Raw genomic sequence first — 22831 nt, 5'->3', positions numbered from 1 at the left:
CTCGGGATCTGTCGCAAATCCAAATTCTGATCCAATCCGCTTTGTTTGGCACTGAGTCTGGTCTCTAAATACAGTCTGTAGAATATAAAACCCTAAAATAACACCATATAGGCCTCTCAGCCTCGTAAAAAGTGGTTTATTTTGCTATTAAGTCAACTTTCACCTTGCCAACACCGCAAGTATTTAGTGGACCTCCCAGCTTTTCTTTTGCTTATCATCAATTAAAATTCATTTCTTTCCGCTTTTTACAGCCAGCTTCACAGTCTTTCCGTCTTGAATGATTCTTCTGAATATTTCCTGCTTTTGGATTGGCAATGCCTAAAAAGAAGCTATCCTGTATTATTTCGCATTTGTAAGATCTCAAGAATAATGCGCGCGCGCAAAGAGATCAGCGATAAAACGTAAGACTTGATTTCTAGTTTTCTCTCCCTCAAGAGGTCGTCCCAACTGGGACGAAACATTCACCGGCGAAAACGCTGCCGACAACGTTTACAACAATAACCAGAGAGATTTGCTCGAATTCCTACCGAATCATTTCCAGAAGGATTTGAATTCCCCACTTTTGATCGGCTAGAACAATTTAGTTCCAGGCGTTCGCTGCAGAGTGTTTGTCACAGTCCTACTGACCTAACACTGCATCGAGAGGCAACAATTTTAACTATTAGGCTAGATTTCTTTTGTTTTCAGGTGGCATATGTAATGCTGTCAAACGTCCCAACCTGTTACACATTCTACAACGTGTCGTGTATTCCAGAAGGTACAACGTTTATCTGTTTTTTTTTTTTGCCATATGTTAACATGCACATCACACGTTCTTGGCGTAGTTAATATTGCCATTAAATCTTAGTGGGGAAAGTTTGGTTTATCCGTATAGGGCAGGCATAAAGAAAATTGTACATGCGTGAATCTTCAGAGTTTTGGAAAAACTGGGAAATAGTTTCAATTTGGAAAAGAAAAACAATTCTATTTGCCATATGTTGGCATGCTTCTCACACATTCTTGATATAGTTAATACTGCAATTAAATTTCAGTGGGGAAAGTTTGGTTTATCCGAATAGAGCAGGCATAAAGAATTTTCTTTTTTCAAGAGGGAAACAAAAAAAACGCAGGTGGAAATAAGAATTATGATCGCCTTTTTAGAACGTATGCTATTTGCTGCAGAAGTCACAAGCGTTAGATCCAGGGTTAAGAGTACGAAAAGGGGCTACTGATGCAAGATTCGCTCCATGTAAGGGAATCCAAGACAGTCTTGAATTCTGGATTCCACGTCGTGGATTCCGGATTCCAGGTACTGAATTCCAAATTGCTTATAAATGGAAAACAATGGCTAACGGGATTCCGTATTCCTTGCGCTGAATTACGGATACCAAGCCACGGATTCCGGATTCCGGATTCCGCAAGCAAAAATTTTTAAGAGCTCGGAATCCGGATTTCCTTATATACGCGATAAGATAATGGGGAAAAGAATGACATACAGGATTGCTTACCTCCGGCTCCTCCACAACAACTGGGCGACTGGTTGATTGACTTTGATTACCTTCTATGGTAGAGCGGTTGTCAGAAAAACGCGGGGTCGGGGCGGGGGTCGGGGTCTATCTTTTTTTTTTTTTTTTAAAGAATGCTGCTTTAGGATTAAAATCAAACCCGAACCCGAACCCGAACCCGAACCCGGGGCCGCCGGCCCCGGCCCCGATCCCGATCCTGATCCCGATCTCGACCCCGCGTTTTATTGATAACCTAATAAATCACTTTAGTGCGTATGTTGTGCTTTCCCAATGTATGTGGGTCATTTGATGTTCTCCAGAGAATTGATGCTTTGTCTTGTCATAAATTACTAGTACATATGACCGAGGATAAGTTAAGTTCAATTTAGAAGGAAACAGCTCTTATAGAGTAACTTCACGTGACCAACATCAAGGAAACAAACCTAAAAATCTATAAGGAGGTCTATTGTTTCTGTGTCAACGATATTTTTTATGTCCTGGTTTCTCGCGAATTTCTTGATACTCGATTCAACAAAGCACCAGTGCGCAAGAGTGCGTTGGAAAGGAAATAGTTGTGCTTCCTTGCGCCTTTTTGCCTTTACCTACGGTAAGCAAGAACTGAGGCATATGCCTTCAAATTTCTCTTGCGCTCTTCCCTTATCAGGTTGCGTTTCGTGTGTCCTTCGCCCCTGCAAGACACACCCATTTTCATGTACAGGTGAAAAATATAAGGTTATGACAATTTCCGCGCGGTTTCGTTTTCGTAAAGTTTGGCAAAAGTTGAAGTGTATTATATATATGAATAGCTTTTGAAACCAACTTATTCGTGAAAGCCCACAGAAAACGGAGAATACCACATTTAATTAAGACCTTGCAAACCAAACGTTTATTTTTCTTCATATTTTAGGCGTCAAAATTGCCCTGTTTTTCTTCCATACAAATACTTTAGAAACTCTGCTAATCAAGCCAAAATTGAAAGGTGACAGTGATCTTTTTTGCACCAGAGAACAGCTGACATTATTGCTTCGTTGTCTGTTTCTAATATTTTTATTTTTTTCTTGCAAAAAGATTACAAAGGGTCCCTGACAGAAATATGGAGGATCGACAATCTTACAAGTTTGAAGACTTTGAAAACCTTTATAGAAAAAGGGACCCAACCAAGTGTAACGAAGATGAAGACGAGCAAACATTTCACAACTATCAACGATGTATCTCCAGAAGGGCGTCGAGATCGAGCATTTTTTCTTTGCCCTTTCACTGAGGAATACGAGTTTCACGTCTCGTGCAACGGCTCCTGTGAATGGTCAGTCAAGGAAACAGAGAATTCAAGTGCTGCAATTGCTGCTGGTATATCTCTTCAGCCCATGGGCAACGATGAGATGAATTCGTAAGTCCATAATAGTTACAGTAAAAACGGCCGGATGAGTATGCAATTTTTGCCTCACGAATTTTCGTATTATAGGAACTAGTCGACGACTATCTCATTTTCAAGCAAGTGATTCTGTCAAGATATCTTTCAGATTTGAAATTTAATTTCCGACCAAGTAAAACAAGAGGCCGAGCTAAAAAAAGGTCATAAGTTACTTAAAAAATAATGTTTGCGTCTTTTAAAGCCTGCGTCGCAGAAGTAATTGAACCTCAGTATGTAACGTCTGCGAAGCAGGGCAAAAATCTTTGTTCTGTGCCCTTAATGGACTCAACGAATTACCGGAGAAGCGTTTTGACTGACAAATCGACAATGGCAGTTTTAACAGGCCAATCATGGCGCGTACTCAAATCCTGGCACACAGGATGGGGGGGGGGGGGGGGGGGGGGGTTTCGGCGCTGTTTCGCAGACGGACTTAACCAGAGACTAGTTTCGTCTGCGGCGCAGGCTAGCGCCTTTCAGTCGAATTAGATTTTAACAGTGTTGGGTTTTCAGCGAGAGAGAATCACGAAACAAAAACTCTTGTCTTGGTATAGCCTGAGTAGCAATACCTGGCCAGTGTTTTTGTGTGTGTGTGTGTGTGTGTGTGGGCATAGTAGGGTGCATGAAAAACGCTAAAATTAATCGAGCAATAAATAATTAATTCCAGGATGAATTGGCTTAGACGTTTCCATGGTATCTGGTCACGTAAATTTAAATTGACCGACACTTTAAAAATGGTTTCTTTTCTATATTATGTAACCTGAAACTATGATATTTTGACTTTGAAAATCACTAGTCTTTTCGGAGAAACTAATTGGTCAGTGCCGATCTCAACGAACTCTGAAGGAATATACTGATCTTATTACAATAGGAGCGCTTTTTTAAAAGGGCACTAACGTTTTTGGAACGCTTGTTAGCAAACGACGTTGAAAGCGGTTTGGTGGGAGTTGGAAGCGCTTATTAGAAGGAGGGCACTAAATAGAATCATTGCTTTAATGGACACTCCCACGTTTTTTTCAACTTTGTTTGGACCAGGTAGGTTTACCAACGTGCCCCTATACCATACAAACGATCGTATAATATTTCCTCTTGCGGAGCTATATCTATGCTCGCCTTAGACGTGTCACTTTAAAACTTTTTTTTCTTTTAACCAGTGGCATCAGAAGATTCAACAAATGATTTCGGATCATCGTACGTTTCCGGGAAACTGCACTCGTACCCCTCCCCTAAGCCAACATTTTGCCCTAAGTGAGAAGTAAGTGTTAATTTTGGCTTAGGGGAGGGGTCGGTGGGCAGTCTCCTAGAAACGTATAGTGATCCATGATTTCCATCACATTTTAATAAAACCTTGGAAGGACAATTTTCATTATTGCTGTTCTATTGAGTAAATTCTTGTTAACTCGGAATTTTTTCTATTGGTTTGTAACTAGAACTGCTGTTAACCTCACTGAAGCATACGCTTATTACATTGAACTTCTTTTCTTCTCAAATAATACGTCTCGGTTTTACACGCTTCGGATCAAGGATCCTGGCCACGACAAACCCCACAAAATAGACAACTCATATCTTGTCCTCTACAGGAAAGGTGTGTATGCATTGCTTCTTGTTTAAGTAAGAGCTCGGTTACAACGATTGACCCAGCATGTTGAGTTAATTTTTGTCCCACACTGTTGGTTCCCCTGGTGTTTAAACCTGATCTCCTTTAGACGGTGGTAAATCTTGTGCTGTCAAGACTAGTACTCCTTGTGCCATGGACAACTCCAGTCCAGTCCAGTATATTCCCCCAATTCAGCAATCCTGTAGCCAGGGAGTTGCATTGTTGAATTGCCGTTCAATCAATGCAACGACACCAACTTGTACCTGCGTGCTCCTTTTCGCTTGTTAAGTTCAAACATTTTCAGACTCTGAAGAGACCCACACCTTAAAGATTTTCCTCAGTCATGTTCTGTGTTTTATTTAGATGGAAATTACAGTATTCCGCATCCTGGCGAATGGGAATCGTGGTCACCTTGCAGCGTGTCTTGTGGCCCACAAGAAGGAGTACAAGTCCGTAATCGTTCGTGCGCCAAAAATCCTACGTTGTTTAACATAACAGATGGCTTCGAGTCACGAGCTTGTAATGTCGAAGCCGTACCCTGTATAATAGGTGATTGAAAACTGATGGCAATTTTGAATAAGCTTAATGCACAAATAATGTAAGCAACCGATATAGTATGAAAACTAAGCGATTATCAATGGGTAATTAGTAGAATAAAGCTCCCGTCAAATAATCACAACAAACAAAAATATAGTTTTATTAATTGTCTTATGTTTTGACAATCGTCTTTTTCCCAATATCTTAACTATTAACCTTCCAGACATTAAAAAGGTATCGTGTTTGATTAAAAGTTAGCGCGCTATAGTGTCTCGAGCGCAGAATTTTCTTTGACTTAAAATTTAAATGAAATGCTTTGTTCTTAACAGGTTCTACCTTGATTAACGCACAAGCTTCCAGCTCCACTTCCATTATAGTCAGTTGGAACTCGGGTCATTTTAGTATCGACAACAGAGCTGTGGTTGGGTACAGGGTTCTCTATGTTGACGACGCTGAGACTCAGCCAAAGCTGAATGTCTCAGTAGGAGCCAACATCTCGTCAATAGAATTGACGGGCTTGATGGTCAACACAAATTACTGCATTCAAGTTCTAGCTTTTAGCAGTCAGGGAGATGGAAATGCGAGCGACTGTTTGTTTACCTCAACTGGATTGAATGGTACGTAGAAGGGCTATGATATTGCCAATTCCAAACGAATGCTGGCTATATACCTGCTAAGCATGCGTAATGGCAGCCCAGAGATTACGATTTCGGGCCATTTTTGCCGCCTGCAAATAGTGTTGAGACTGCAGTTTTCTCAATATGAATTATAATATGATCTCCTTTTAAATAGGATGTAATGGTTCCATTATCATGCTAAACAATGACAGTGTAACTGGCTTTCACATACTTTCCAATGGTTCTCGTCTGCATGGTAACTCTATAACCGAGGAATCATTTACAGATGATAATTTCACAATATGGTGTTTTAACGACTCACTGACGTCCTATCTGGAAATTAACTTATCAACACTGCACCGAATATGTGCGATTGAAACAAAAGGCTTACAAGCTTCCAGAAACGAAGTCAGGTACATTTCTTCATATCGAGTTGAAAATTCAACTGATGGCAGAGAGTGGACCTTTTATAATCAAACGGAAAACGTAACGGTAAACTGTGCTAGATTTCATTGTAATATAAGTTTTGATGATGAGGACCATTACCGATGTGTCGGTGTAACGATGCTATGATCTCTGACACTATGTGCATTCCATATGGATGATCCGCATCAGGATCAGTGATGCGAGATCACTCGGATCATAGCCGCACATCAAAGGAACCAACGAATCCACTCTGGGAAAGGATTCATCGGTTCAATTGATGTAGCATGATTTTAGTGATCTCTGATCACTAGTCATGATCCGGGTCATCCCAAAGGAATGCACAGGGTTGTGTTTACTGGGGTCTGCCGTTTCGGTCGCCTGGGCGGTTTGGGTGACATTCATTCTTCAGGGAAATGACTCCGTTTCTGGGCGATTTAGGAGATTGGATGTTTCGGGGTCTAAGGGTGAAAACGCTTCTTTATTGGTTAACTTGGTTAATCACAAAATTACAAGGTGTCCTTATCTGGCCACGTTTGTTACATGTTGATAGTGGGCTCGTAGAAAAAAAAAAATGATGAATTCTAAAAATAACCTCACACTCCCTCTTTCAAAAGTGAAAAGGCCTAAGGATGAAAAAGTGATGAAATTAAAGTGCTTTGCCAGACACCACGAATTTTCTGGTTAGAAACTTATACTACTTCTAATAGAGTTAACCGACCTGTGTCTAGGTTAGTAAGATGGTGATTAAAAAGGCGTTTGTTCACAAATAACTTTTTTTACAGGTGTTTGAGGGAAGTGCATATGATGCCCCACTACTCAGCAAGAAAAATTATCTGACAAATGATGAACTTCTGGCATCTCTTATTCGTATTTGGCCTGTGCATTCAATTGGAAACTGCACGCAAATAAAACTTTACGGAGGTCAAGGGTCAGGTCAAGGTTCAGGTGAAGGACAGAGTCGTAAGTTAAATGGCAGTTAGGACTAAATCTAACCTATAAGTTGTTAAGCGCATTTTTAATAAGTTCCGTGAACGAGTTTTGTCCATTTTTTAACCAACAGTTGTGCAAAAATCTTGCGAAAAAACTGGAAGGAACAGCTTTGTGTTCTGGAGCCGTCATCGCATACACTTTTTTCTAGTTTTGGGTATTTAATTAGCGATTCCTTCCTCCTAATATTTTTGCTTTGCATTTTTAAATTTGTTTTATTTTTTCAGCTTTTTTCAAACGTATCCAATATGTTAGTCCTTTGGTTCTTTAGATGCATATTTAATCAATTTGAGATCCGTTTTCATGGTGGTGGGTAGTATGTTTTTAATGGCTGAAGTTACGTCAGATCTCTTAGATCAGTTCACCCTGTCCGCAGAGCTTTTCGTTGCTTGCTCGATTATGGCGTACTCGCTAAAGACTCTGCATAAATCGAGTAACATCTTTGTTGAGCATGCGCGGCATGTTGCCAAGATTATAGTTGCGAATCCAGACCTGGATTCGCCTGCTATAGCGGGCTCGGTTGTGACCATCGGTTTATCAGTAAACGCAAACTCTCACTCGAAAAAATAAACTGGTTTGACGAGAGAAATACAAGATTGATAAGTCCAGAGGGTCGTGCTGCGGCGACCTCAAAGGTTTGACGTGATTCAGGCGGAGGCTCCTTTACTCCTCTTCAATGAAGAAGGCAAAAAAAGGCTCTGCTTACGGGGTAAGATCAGTTTGAATGTTGAAACGGATCCAAAAAGGAAGAAACCTCTCAAAGAATACGTGGATGAGAACTACAGTTGAAGATCTCCTAACAGACAGTCTCTCACGGCCGCCTTCCTCAGCCTTTTCTTAATTCCCATACGAACTCTGTATTTTTACATTCTCGTACTATGGGGCCAATCCAGTCACGGAGACCTTTTTTGCTCCCCGAGGGTGTCCGTTCTCGAGAGCTTCCAGTGTACTTTAATCCTAGAGCAACGAAGCTCTCAGACACCTATATTTTGATTGGACTTCTTAACAGCCGCTATTGTGTTTAAGCCTAAATACGTTTTTTGGGTCAATAATGTATTTTTTCGGTAGAAAATCAAACAACTCCTTCTGAGAGCTTCTTTGTATCCCATCCATTTTCCGGCATCTTAATAAGTCTTTGCTCAGTTAATAAGCCTTTAGTTACAAAGAGGACAACTTCCGTGATTTACACGTCTCATTTGCGGGTGGTTGTTTGTGTTTTTGTTTTGTTCAGCACCAAGCTTTGATATCTATGAATGGACTCTTCAGGTGTTCAACAGCAGCTCAACCTCGTTAAACATAAGTTGGAGTGTAAATACGTCCCATCCAGTCAGCCGATACCTAATCAGACTGACAAACCGCGATAGTGTCACGAGCGCAGTAAGCATTGTCGAGCCAGACAAGAAAACAACAGAAGTACACGGATTATTTAGATACTCAAATTACTGCGTCAAGGTTACCATTATATCTGAACATGGGCTTCGAAAAAAAACTGACGCGGTCTGTGCCTCCACGGCGATTGATAGTTAGTACAAGTTTAAATAAGTCTGACTGGTATGAAAGATAACCTTCAAATCAGTATCTTCTAAGGATTTGTTCTAACTCCATCTGTTAAAAAAGGGTCACACGACCTTTTGTAAGTGTGTTTCGCAAGATCGTCAGGATCGAGCGTTTTCGGGAACGGGCGGCCATCTTGGTTTCATATGTACGGAAGGGGTGGCTGCCGGGGCTTATAGCGATGGGGGAAGTGAGGCCTTCTCCCAAACCTTCCCCCACCCCCTCAGTAGAATCGAAACATTTGTGACCACGATGATCGCCCGTAACACAAAGCACGCGATCTCGACGCTCTTACGGAAATAGGGGACTGTGATTAGTCTACACGGTCCTAAGCTGATGAGGTTGTTCTGAAGGATGATTTGCAACATACTACACATGACCTAAAGTTTTAGATCCGTTTCTTTGCACATACCCTGCGCGTGCCAAGGATGTCTAGGGAGGACAGTCTGTTACCATGTTGGTGTTTGGGACATTAACATCTGAGTTGTCTTTGGGCAGAAACATGTGTCTGTTTTAAATTGTAGCGGTGTTCTGTTGCAATTGTCTCAACCCCAACAGGCTTAAACGATTAGTGAAAAAATATATGAAACAGGAAGGCTAAAACTGGGGATGTAATTCGAGTTTAAAATAATGTTACTCTAAGAAAAAAAAAACAACAACAACAAAAACAACAACAGAAAAATGCATCAACACGGATCCAAAGGTGGTCTACTCTTACAGAGTAGACTACCTTTATTGTATACAATCTATCATCAATTGTTATATAACTATTCTCTTCAGGAGCCCCACAAAAAGGCATCATTTTACAGTTTTTTAATAAAGTTGCGTAAACCTTCTTTCTTATTAATAACCAATTGGCATCAACGTGTCAAAAAATGATAAATTGTAATTTCCAATATTATTTCCAAACAGTAGTTTAATGATTTATATGTATTAAAAAAGATACAGGAGGGACACTTTCCTAAGGAAATGTTCCCTTTCTTTCAACAGTCCTTCCTTGAATCTCCACAAAGCAAGCTCCTTTCTATATCTGTGATAGATACTACTCCCAATCGGTCCCTTAAACGTGTCCTACTAAATTATTAAAAAGCAAAGAAAAACGCTACGGGTTGTTTTTCTGTTGTTATTGTTGTTGTTATTTATGTTATTATTTATGTTATGTTATTATTTATATTTTTTCGGTTGACGCTGGGATAGAATAATGAGAGTAACCTATTTAAGTCAAAAAATTCAAAATAGTGGGTTTACTTGCACCATCTTTCGTACCTACTTTTAACCTATTTTCGCTTGCTAGTGAGAATGTAGAATTTTCACTTTATCTTAAAGAAATTGTCCAACTAAAGTGGAGGTTTCCTTTATAAGTATGAGCACATCTTTGCATATCTTCAACTATCCCTTAGCTTTTTTTCTTTTGTATTTTTCTTTGATAGCTCCAAACGATCCCCCAGAAAATCTCACTGTGCAAGATAGCAGTTATACTTGGTTACTGATAAGCTGGAATCATTCGAGGCCATATTTTGCTCCTAATGAAGTTGAAGGATTCCTTATAAACGTAAACGAGGATGGAGGATTATCTAACAGTATTCTGTCAGTGCAAGATGTACCGGAAGAGAAAAATATTTCAGGATTGAAAGAAAATACAGAATACTGCATAAAAGTGAAAGCTGTAACAACTGATGGATTGGGTGAAGAGAGCGATGAACTCTGTGCCTTCACGGACCAAGAAGACGGTAGGAGAAAGGATCCCGGCTACATATAAAACAAGTGATTTAAATCATGACGTCACTTAGCCTTGGCTGTTCACACTAACACCACGCTGATTACGGGTTTAAAGTAACATACTGTACAAAATGGTGAAAATAGATTTTAAGATTAACTCCTAAGTATGTTTACTATACTATTGTTATTCATATTGGTAAAAAAATACTTGATAACCATGTAAATTAATATTAATAATACTTATAATAATAATAATAATGATGATGATGATGATGATGATGATGATGATGATGACGATAATGGTGCTAAAAGTTTTGTCAATAATAACGAAGCCAATACACCCAGTCAAATACTTTAAGTCAGTGTTAATTGATAAACTTTTAATCGGAAGTTGATATTAAGATCATTTTTATCAATCTTACTGTGTTTGAATATTAACTAATTGAGTTTATTATAGATTCAATTAATTTCTTGGTACATGTAGATAGCTGCCTGGTCCCGGTTGTTCAAAAGTTGGATAGCGCTATCCACCGGATAAATCGCTATCCAATGGACAAGTATTACGATGACTAATTTTGTTATCAACTGGATAGTTATTTATCCAGTGGATAGCGCTATCCACCTTTTGAACAAATGGGGCCCGATATTTAGGATTTTTCGATTAAAGGCTTGTTTCTTTTTCAGCTATCACCAGTATCGCCACCTCTTCAAGTGAGTCACCTGCATTGGTATCTGCCACTCATACAGTCGTCGACCATTTGTTAACCTTTCCACAAGCAACCCCGGTGATGACTATCGACCCTGGCCTGTTGACTGCCACGCTATCGCTATCTTCTGCAATGAATGGAGCTCTCAAGGGCACTTTATCCTTAGCAGTTTCATCCACTCCTGCACTAGTCTTCCACCGGTTAAAATCATCGAATGCGACACAAGCAACCCCGACAATGACTTACGATCCTGGCATGTTAACTGCCTCGCTATCGCTATCTTCTGCACGGAAAGGAGCGATCAAGAGCAGAACATCTATATTAGTTCTCTCAACTCCTGCACTACTTTTGTACCTGTTACCATCATCAACAGCGAGGCAAAAAACCCCGACAATGACTTACGATCCTAGCCTCTTTACCACCTCGTTATTTTCCATACTGAACGGAGCGACAAGGACCACAATATCCACAACAATTCTCTCTCCGCCTGTACCTGTCACTACCAACCCGGTATCAGTAACCACAATAATTACGCCATTAGTTCTTTCAGTATCTGTGCAAGGAGCTAATGACCAAGGGAGCTCAGTGATAACTTCAGGTAATCACTTACATTGAGACGGCACGCAAGCCGGAACATAAGAAACGTATGAAGTGGATATACAACCTTTTCCAGCTTAATGGACTTTTCTAGATGCACCTCTTATAGCTATAAACAAATAAAAAAGGAACAACAACAATAATAACAAAATGGTGGGTTCTTGGACCATATCATCCTTGAAATTTACGCCAATAAAGCAAGTTAAAAAAGGAGTCCCGAATAACCACGAAAAAAAAAAACAAAACAAAATGCTTTACCCTTTTGCGGTTGTGTTTTTCCCCTACTTGTGACGCTGATCGTCATATTTTCCAGTTTTTCATCGTAGTCCTGGCCTCTTGTCTATCTAGAGGGGAAGAAACGGCCTGCTCTCTAGAAAAAAAGGCTGTCTTTCTAGCTTATTTGCGCGGTCTTCTGAGACTTGTACCTCTCCTGGGCTCTACTAAAACCTTGTTGGGATGGCCACAGTCATTGGCTTTTGGCTTTTGGCTTTTGTTAATTGTAATGTATATAACTTTTCTTGTAATAATTCTAAGTGTCTGAGTCAATGAAAGATTGTTGTTCTTGTTGTTGTTACAGTTTTTTTCGCTCGACCTTTGCCTGAGATTTATTATCTTTCATTGATCTTTCGTTAATGAAATTTTCATTTCCATCAAATGAAGTTTATGCTTAGTTGGGAAAAAGCTTCCGAAATGCCTTGTGCTTCCCGTTTTGAGAAAACGGAACGACTTTGTTTTTATGTGTATCGGGGCGATGAAATTCTTGTCCGTTAAGGTGAGAATAAATCAATTTCTCCACGGTGCGAACCAACCTTCACTCGACATCCTGAGTGAGTGTAAAGAATTTTTCACAATGTCTTTCCCCCTTACTTGTAAATTAGTAAATAGTCTTAGTCACTTGTCTACCCGGAGGGTCAGAAAAGGGCTGTTCCCTGGGAAACGTGGTTGCCTCTTCTCTGAGACTTTTGCTCCTCGTGAGCTCTACTAACACCTTGATGGAGTTGCTACAGTCAATGGCTGGTTTTTGCCCGACCTTTAGTCAAAATTTGTTATTTTCATTCATGTTTTGTCCATAAAAAGTTCATCTGTTAAATAAACTTAAAGCTCACACGATTACTTTCTCTTTTAAACAGGTTTCGACCAGCCACCGACCATAATTACCGCCCAAGCCTCAAGTTCCACATCTATCACGGTCAGCTGGAAACTAATTCCATCTGGCGACGAGAACGGGGCTTTGATTGGGTACAGGGTTCTGTATGTTGACGAAGCTGAAACGCAGCCAAAGCTGAATGTCTCAGTAGGAGCCAATATCTCGTCAATAGAATTGACGGGCTTGTTGGTCTACACAAATTACTGCATTCAAGTTTTAGCTTTTAACAGTCAGCAAGATGGTAATGCCAGTGACTGTCTGTTTGCGTTAACTGATGAAGATGGTAAGAACAAAAAAAGCCCAGAGGACTCATATGTCAGGGAAGCTATTTATCCAGGGAAAATCCTGAATGATCGGGAATCAAAATCCCTGGCAAGACTATGAGCGATTGTCAAACACAGAAGAACATCAACTTTCAGTGTCCGCATTTAACGTTGAGCCCCAACTAGGACTTAGGAGCCGATTTCAGAAATGCCTCATATTATTTTAGATAATTGATATTGAAGCCAAGTTAAAATAGAGTCTCTATCAGTTTACAGGTTAGGATAGTAACTTAAAGTGCCATATAGTAACATCACATGCACTGAATCTGATGGGTTATTAACAGCCACGCTTTTAAAAAGGTCCATTCTCTGTGTACCCTTGCTACATTTTACTACCAGTAGTTCATATCTGCTTTGTGCTGAAGCCATTGAGCAAAGAGCACGCACTCCGCAGCAAAATCGGCGAATCAGCCGTTGTGATATGTAGGCAAGCGTAAGGTACTGGCCATACCCATGGAGTTGGCTAGCGGTGTGTTTCTTGCTGATTGAATCCCCTTTTTTGAGGGTGTGCAAGAGAGATCCCACCATGTAAATGTGATGTCACCCTTTTCTCGCCATGATAGAATAATACAAAGAGTACACCATTTTCTTTTTGAATTATTTTCAGTTCCATTTATGGCTCCCACTAATCCCTCGGTGTTCATGTTCAACAACAGCGTAATGCTGTCCTGGGGCCAGCCGCCCTCTGTTGGTATAAATGGAGAGTTGCTGGGCTATTCAGTACATATTCAGGAATCTAATACTGTCATACTCGTAGGGCAGTGTTACTTATCCATGGAGTTCAAGAAGGAGAATATCTCTGCTGAAAGTTGTGTTCGAGTAGCTGCTATAACTAAAGCCGGGTTTGGTGTGCCAACGTCTTGTGTCAAAATTGACTTTGGTGAGTTCACAAAACCTTGACTTCGATACCTTGGTCATAAGAGATGTAAAGATCTTACCCCGTTTTTCAAACGTTGGATAACTTTATCCACATGATAAATCACTACTCAGTGTACAAATACTAGGTAGGAAACCAATGGCGTTATCTACTAGACAGAGATTTATCCAGTGGATATCAATGGATCAAGGCCGAAAAAGTTCGATATGAAGCACGGAAAACGATTTTGCCTGTCTAAAAGAAAGGAATTTTTCCTTTTCCTTGAAGGCACCAAATGAAAAAAACAATAGTGTTTCTGAGTTATTTATCCTTCAAAGTCCTAACGATTGAAATTTGTCTCCAAAGACTGGATAGAAATGAGGTTCGTGAGCTGCCATCTAGGATCATGCATGACGTCATTGCGTTCAAAGTCAGTTTTGCCAAATTTTACTCAATGTTGTTCCAGAAATCATGTAATCAGAAATTAAGGTTGATAACATTGCCAATCATTCAAAAAGGGGCCGGAATATAATTTTAAGAGGTAAGAAATTGCCACGTAAGGTCTCTTGAAGCTCACGCCAACCTTGATCAACCTTGATCATCTTACTGCCATTTTGGTTCGCGCGTGACGTCTTGACGTCCAACCTCAGTTTTACCGGACTTGACATTTTTTGATAATTGGATGTTGTTCCAGAATTAATGTCACCGGAGATTAAGTTTGATATCATGACATTTTTTAGAACATGCCCTGAAAACAAGTTTTAGTTGTACGAAATTGTCATTTAAGGTCCCTTAAGGTCACCTTACTCCATTTATAATTTTAAACCAAGCTATCGAGTTGACAGAAAGACTCAGTCAAGATGTATTCTGAGATCATAAGGCAATTTCTTATTTCCTTGCAGGTTCGGACTTTAATCTTATTTCACTAAGTGCAACAAAAAAAATGAGTTTTTCAGCAATAAAGGTAACATGGACACACCCAGCAAAAGAACGTATGGGCGGACAGTTACTTGGTTATATTGTAAGATACCAAGCAGTCCGTCAGGTAGATCAACCAACATTACAGTTAGAAGCTAGTGCAGCCTCAGCCCTTCATGTATCTGCTAATTGCAGCGAATTCGTGCTCTTGAATCTTTCCTCGTATTCGATGTACAAGATTGAGGTGGCACCTGTTACAGCAGAGGGAGTCGGGAACTACAGTGATCCCGTTTATGGAGGTACTTTGATTCAAAAACCGTTTTCGTCGAAACTTTCTTTGTGGTTGACGTAAATTCATTTGGAGTGACGTCGCCTTAGCTTGAATATCAGTAATGCAAATATTGACAATAAATGCTAATTAATCCCAGAATGGGGTCATCACTGTATATCAAGCATCTCGGCTACCAATTCATCCGACTTCGCCCATTAGGAATAATAATGTAGCCATTAAATTCACTCGTCTTTAAAGTAGATTTGCTCAGAGCAGATATGTTGCAGATATTTCCAAACAGGAATAATAATCAAAAGCGACATTTTTCACGTTAACGTTAAACTTTAAACGCTAAATTTTAATGTTAATACAACCTCACATTACTGCAATACCTTTGATCTATGCTAATTTCTAACTAATCCTTTTTTTCGTTATTGCGTGGCTAAAGTGGCTCTTTTGTCCAGGAGTATTGAATAAGGCTGTAAAACCAGCACACACTCCATTCTAGTACACTTTTCTGTTTAAAGATGAATTATTTGTCCGCTTATTTACAAAACATCTATTATTTCCCTAGAAACCTGTCGGTGTAAGGAGTACCTAGAGTCTTCAATACGTCTCAGCTACTTAGATTCACCAACATCATTCAATTCCTTGACGGGAGTCATGAGCGATCTTGTGAGGGACTCCTGTGGCTACTGCGAGGAGTACAGAAATCACACAACCAGTTTAATTCCTTTAGCTAGCAACAAATCCCTGGAGGAACCAGTTACCTTTCCAGTGACCTTGACGCAGCCATACGGAGACACTGCATATAGCAAATTTATACCAGTAGTATCGGTGCCTGGTATGATTGTGGTAAGACGCAAAAGCATCTATAACAGCCAATTCCTCACCAAAGTTACAGCTAACTCTGTGTTTGACGCCTGGCCTGTGATCGTGATTACCCTCGTTATGACTCTTTTGGCGGGTATTGTTATGTGGATTTTGGTGAGTTACGTCTTAAAAGGGCTGTGTCACTGCTGCCTGGTTCATTTTGTTTATAATTAACAATCATTCCACGAGTGTGCGTTGAATATGAGATGGTAGATAGCCAACGAGGCGTGTAGCTCCGAGTTGGCTATAATCATCTCATATCCAACGAGTGTAAGTGGAATAATTGTTTTATCAAAAACGCCCACAAAATATCGAGAATTCTTCCCGACTTTATTTGTAAAAACAAACGATTTGCGGCTTTTTTTTTTACTTTGGGCAGAGGCGTACAGTTACCATGTTTGGAGAGCGTGGTATAATGGCTCATATACCTTTATGGCTAAGCCAATGAGAGCTCCAGAATTGCATTATCCAATGATTCAGTTTTTAATAACGTCAATATACGTGCTTAGTCGCTATAGCACTTACGAAGTTCTTGTAAATGACAAAATTGCAGCTTCGTGTCGAACAATTGTCACTCCCAAGCATTATTTCAAACATCACAACGAACAAAGATGTACTTTGAAAAACTGTTAAGCTAACAATTTTTCGAAAACTACATGTATAGTTGAGATTCATTTCAGTCAATCATCTTCAAGTTTGCCCATCCGTGCCTCCATTTGAGGTATTTGCTGTGTTATTTGCTGTGTTATTTTAACGTTTTGAGAGGTTATTTCCTGTTTCACTCATCTTAGTGGCAGTTCTCGCTGTTTGAATTTTTGTAAATTTCGTGACACAGCTCCTTCAATATTTACTTTTAGTTAAATGAGCATTTTTGCGAAGTTTATCAAAATTCAAAAAGTTAGAACTTTTGCAAATTGAGTGAAACATAAAAATAACCTTCGAAAAGAGTAAAAGAAGGTGTAAATAGGAAGGCAAACACAAAAGGGTTTTGGAACCTTTTTAGCGAGACAGGCCTAGTAAAACGATCGCCATAGGTTTGACACCTGTTGGGGATCTCGTTTTTTCTTCGGTTTTCCTTTTGAAAATAGTACCTCCATTTATTTGTTGTTTACTATACATTTTACTCAATATCTGTCTTCTTATTGGCTGAGAGCCTTCTGTTAATCAGCGCAACCATATGCAATAATTGTTTAATATCAGGCATTCATCACTGATGAAGCGTTCACACAGCCCTTTGAGTATTAACAGTTTTCTGTGGTTTTTCTATAAATATCTTAAGCTTACATTGCACCAACAAATCTTCGCGCAAGCATGTCTCTCTTACTTTTTCTGGATCGCTCTGTAGGACTCTGAAGCCAATCCGGAACACTTTCCTCGCAATTACTTTAAAGGTGCTGGCGAAGGTTTTTGGTGGGCTTTCATCTCTATGACGACGCTAGGGTGAGTAAGGTGTCTTTTATTGATCAAGTCGTTTTCGAAATACAGTAGTTGCTCCTAGGAAGGTCAATCGAAGTTATAGAAAAGCGACTTAATGGAGTAAATAAAAAAGTCAATTAACTCTCATAATACTACAAACCCCACTTCTACAGATATGGTGACCGCTGCCCTCAGTCCATCCCTGCCAGGATATTTGCCATCGCCTGGTTTCTAGTTGGACTTACAGTTTTTACTATTTTCATGGGATCGTTGACAGCATTTCTGACTGTGACGGTGGTGAAGATGAACTCGAATGGAGGCACTTATAATATGGCGAAGGATGGCCAGCCAATAAAGGTATTTTTCAGTGTGCTCATTGATTAATTTATTATTTTATGTGCGTTTCTTTACGACACTTTGATACACCACGAAAGAAAGAGAAAATTAGTATTATATTCTTATACTTGAAGAAGAGAGAATGATGGGAGGTAATTTTAAGGCGTTGGCCGGCATATCTGAATTTCACTAACGTTACTTCTAGAGATTGTAATTAAAAAATTTTCTAGTTAATGTTCCTGAGACGACCACAAATTGTTATCGCTTGTTTGAAACGTCATCAAGTTCACGAGTGAGTGCCGCAAAGCAAACAATGCAGATTATTGCAATAGCGACTGTTCAATTGACCACTACAGAAACTATCATAACATACCATAATGCTCTTTGTTTGTCACCCCAAGATTTTACATAAGCATTGTCTTCAGTTTCTCTTCGGAGTTGAAGTGGCCCCAAGAGAAACTGAAAACAATGCTCATACAAAATTTTGAGGTAAAAAACAAAGAGCATTATGGTATGTTATGTTATTTTCTGTAGTGGTCAATCCTTTCTTGACATTAGTCTAAAAATAATTTTGGTGAAATTCCCAAGGGCAAGATTGGGCGTTTCTCTCTTTGTCTTGAGTGATTAAGTTTGCTTCTCTAACACAACATACATGTACAAGGTAAAAAAAGAAGAAGAATTTTCAAAAGCTTGGTATGAAGTACTTTGGTCCATACATTTTCCATCTGTTCCACTCGAGTAGCAATGTGACATCAGTTTTCTTTCCTGGCTAAATTGAAATGTGTGAATGCAGCTAACTTTTTAACGTGGTCAACGGGATCCCGGCTACTCTGCGTGCAGTCTCCTTCGATCTTCCTGGAAAAGGGGACGCTGCTCGCAGTGTAGATTTTGGCCACTTCCAATTCCGTTTGCATACCAAACAAGCAATATTCACAGTATTTGGTGAGAATAGATGACCTTACTTTCACTCTCAACGCAATCTCTTATTGCCAGTGCGTGAAGAATCGGAAAAGCAGCTTGTAACGGTGGGCAGTTGAGCCATTGTAACGTCAAGTTAAAATAATCAGAACTTGCCCAAGAAATTAAGGCCGCATCGAAGGTGTTTCGGAAATACACTTCGGAGATCTTGGATCTTTTTTCTGGGATTTATTAGCACAGCGGAATAGTTCAATTCATTCATGAATAATTAGGCCAACATACAGACGAAGAAAACAGAGAATCAACTTAGGTCAAACAGTTTTAACATGAATCTCATTTTGAACTGTAGCAGCAAGCTTACAAGGTGACAAAATTCACAACCAAGCCATAATTATGTTTGTTTAGGTTGCAGTGGTTGCCAATTCTACTGAGCATAAGATTGCAATTAAAAGATTAAGAAACAAAATAAAACTCGGTAAGTGAAAATTACTCAACATGTCTTTTTGCCTTTCGAGATCTAGATCTTAAGATTTCCGGTTTCTTGTCTCTCAGATATCATCACTTAAACCCTCTGACCGATTAACTTTATTCCTTTTTCCACCTCACACTATAGCTAAAAGGGAGTGAACAAATTAATTTAGAGAAGGAGGACTGTATCCTAAACTACTTATAGCCTGCAAGAACAGCCGTCTCTTCTCGCTTCTCGCCACTTGGAACTTTTCGCCTCATAATTAATCCGGTGGTCAAGGGGTGGCAAATGTGATTCTTTTCGATTTTATGTTGCTCCTGGTCGATTTTGGTAAAATTTTTGTTTACTTCTTCGAACGAGGTCCAGAAAAACCCAAATGCTTCGTCTAAAGAAGAATATATTCCATGAATATTATCTGTTTTGTTATAGATCCAACGCGTTTACATTTGACCTTTTTGTTGCCTTTTGCCTCTTGTCTGTCAATCATAAACAAAAGCTAAAACTATACCACTACTACGCCGACCAATTAAAGTCCCTGCCCCGATTCGGGACAGATTTCACGTCATCATGCAGTATGGAATTTCTGTCACTGGGGCGCAGACTTCCTAACTGGAGACACGTCCAAAGCGGCGAGGGGTGAGGAGGGGGGGCTTTTTTCGCAGGCTATAAACTAGTATACTGTAACACTTACCACCTACATTCAATGCATGCCTTCTACGTCCTGCAGGACCCACGTTCTCAGATTTAACATCTATGATCCAAGCGTTGAAGAGTAGCGATGTAAGCTACGTATTACTCGATATGTACGTCCCAGTAACGAGAAAAGACTTATTTAACGGGACATGGTTTGATGTGGTCGATATTCTTGAAGGAGAAATACAACACGGCGTTCTTCTTCAGGGGGACGGTGTTAGATTAGCTCAGACTATGAAGAACTTGCTTATAAAGGACGACATACAAACCAAGTTTTTGATAGAAGCAGGAGCATCGGAGACGTCTGAGGTGAGATTTTCTTCTTCCTCACTAATCGTTCGGCGCTTTTACGAGACATGTCAAGGCATATCTTTTTAAATTAGCTTTTACGTAGTTGTACCTTTTTATCGGTTTTATCTATCGTACATTCATTTTATAAATTTTGACTAGTATGAAGACAATGTAAAGTGCTTTTGATCATTTTGTATGCTAAAAGGCGCCATAGCAAATCAATCTATAATTATTATGGCAGGACAAACGCCTGGATGCCCAGAGCAAAAAAATAAAAGCTTTGGCTGGGCGGCAAACCGTAACCAGCCGCAGCATCGACTAAAATTTGTTGTAACAATTACACGATAATTTGCGCAAAAAAAAAAAAAAAAAAAATTGGGTAAAAATGATTTGATGAAAGTGTCGTAGGAAATAAATAAAAAATAACTAAATCCTACAAGCTTTATGGACGTCCTAATTATAAAATAAAACTTTTCATAATTAAAAACCATCGTTCATACAGCTGTCCATTTAATTATGGGAACGTCTAAGGTATAAATAGTAATAATAATAATATTATCATTATTATTATTATTATTATTATTATTATTATTATTATTATTATTATTATTATTATTAGAAGCTAAAAATTGAAGTAATTACTGATAAAAAGGACACTCGAGAGAATAACAACATTGTAATGTAGGCGAAATGCAGGCTCGGTCTTCAGCCCAGGGTGTTTGCTCCTCACCTCAGGACTTTCTCTCTTAAATTTGTTAATTGTTAATCCTATTGAGGTTTGAATAACATTAGCCCTAACTAACACAAGAAAAGAGCAGTTTGAAAGATTTTGGTAATTGTAGTAGAATGACGTCATCATGTAACAGTGTTATCTGAATGATTAATGTAAAGCAGTAGGGAAGGATGATCAACAATTTAAAGAGGGGAAAAAAAGGAGAGAGAAAAAAAAAAGAAACAAACAAACAAACTAGGCGCCGTGTTCGGTGGCTTTCCGACGCATTCATACCTTTCAAAAAAAAGGGTGGAAGAGCCAATCTTAGATTTCATGTCGTTTTCAGTTAAGTTGTAAATATAGGAGAAAGCGCTGAGAAATAACAATTTAGCACACATATGCCATGCGCCATCAAATCGCGTTTTAAGCCGAGCTAGTCTCTGGATCATGTATTCAGAGATAAAATTCGGGACGGATCCGGAAAATTCAGTAAGGGGTGGCCTTGCCCACTTGCCAGATGTATAAATACTTTTTTTATATCTGAGAATTCTGTAGGAATAGGAACCTTACGAAACTACGACGGCGATGGAAACGGGAACGTCACAAAAGCAAAAAGTTTAATGAGTAAAACAGCAACTCTGCACGGGCATCATGCTTTTTTGTACATTTCTTTGCCGTCCCTGTGCAACTATGAGGTAAAATCACCAAATTTTAAGTTACTTGGGAACGGGAACGACAAGGTGATATATTCTACCATGTCTGTTTGAACTCCGACGTGGTCCCTTCTCGTCAGCTTCAGCTTCAACTCCAAATCCCTTCTCTTAAGTAACTGGGCCCCTAGGGATAATCGCGAAAAAAAGTGAAAGGATGCCAAGTCTGTTTTTTAGCGACGTTTCCATGGACGTCGCCGTTGTCGGATCGTGTGTTCCCTAATGATACAGGGGTAACGGCGCCCCCCTCGGCCCACCCCAAATCCTTCGTTGAAATTATAAAGCATCATTTATAGTGGACATTAGGGGATATTAATTGAAAGTTAAAATAGTCGCCTCATAGTTTCGCTTCCGCTACAGACGTTTCGAGTTTACTGATTGCTATTGAAATGTCTCTATTGCTGTGGGAAGTCAAGACTGCATAAGTAGAAGTTATGTGTACGATTTCAGCGGTTAATAATTGTATTTGTCTTTAACACTCCTATTGCAGACTGAGAGGACATCGTATGTGTTCTTTGAGCCCAGTAGTCCGTATTATCTGATAACAATGATCATCAGCGCTGGACTCTTGATAATAGCGACGATATGTGGACTTTTTTACCAGAATTTATGTTATAAACGACGCCTACGTGAAATGGATGAAGAAGGTATGTGGGTGCATATTATTTTCTGTGGTCTATGGTCTTGACAACTCAGTTGATATGCTAAGTCAGCTAATAGATTGCAAATTAAGAATCATTGCCTTAAAGATGACCAAAGCCTTGCTTTAGGCGAATCGATCCTTGCTGACGTCATTGTTTTCATTTTTACTCATTAGCATACGAGTTAACCCATAGAAGACGTCACCTTATATACTAATTAGGTACAAACGTTGGAAGAGCTGATTCATTTAGCAGTTGTTTATGAAATTCTCAGGTCTTTTTTATCAATAACAAAAACAACAACAACAAAAAAAAAGAAGAAAAAAACAGCAATCAAAAACTGTGAAATGGCTGGCTCGCCTGGCAAAAATGTTAATGAGCTCATACATTATTTGTAAACTTTCGAGTTTTTGGAAGATAATTTCTACGAAACTATTCGAAAACTATTAACTAGAGATAGCTGATCAGAAACAGCCATGCTCTTTCGATATTCAGAGATTTTATCCTATTAGCTTCATCAGCTAAAATGTAAACAAGGATTCGCCTATGCGATTACGTTCATTGTAAACAAGTATTGAAAAGAAAACGAGCAAAAGGTAATGAAAGCAAAGAAATAAGTATGGC

This window comes from Porites lutea, chromosome 12 (genome assembly GCF_958299795.1).
Source record: "Porites lutea chromosome 12, jaPorLute2.1, whole genome shotgun sequence".
NCBI classification, from domain to species: domain Eukaryota; kingdom Metazoa; phylum Cnidaria; class Anthozoa; order Scleractinia; family Poritidae; genus Porites; species Porites lutea.
The sequence above is the reverse complement of the archived record's forward strand: the minus strand, read 5'-3'. Positions refer to the sequence as shown.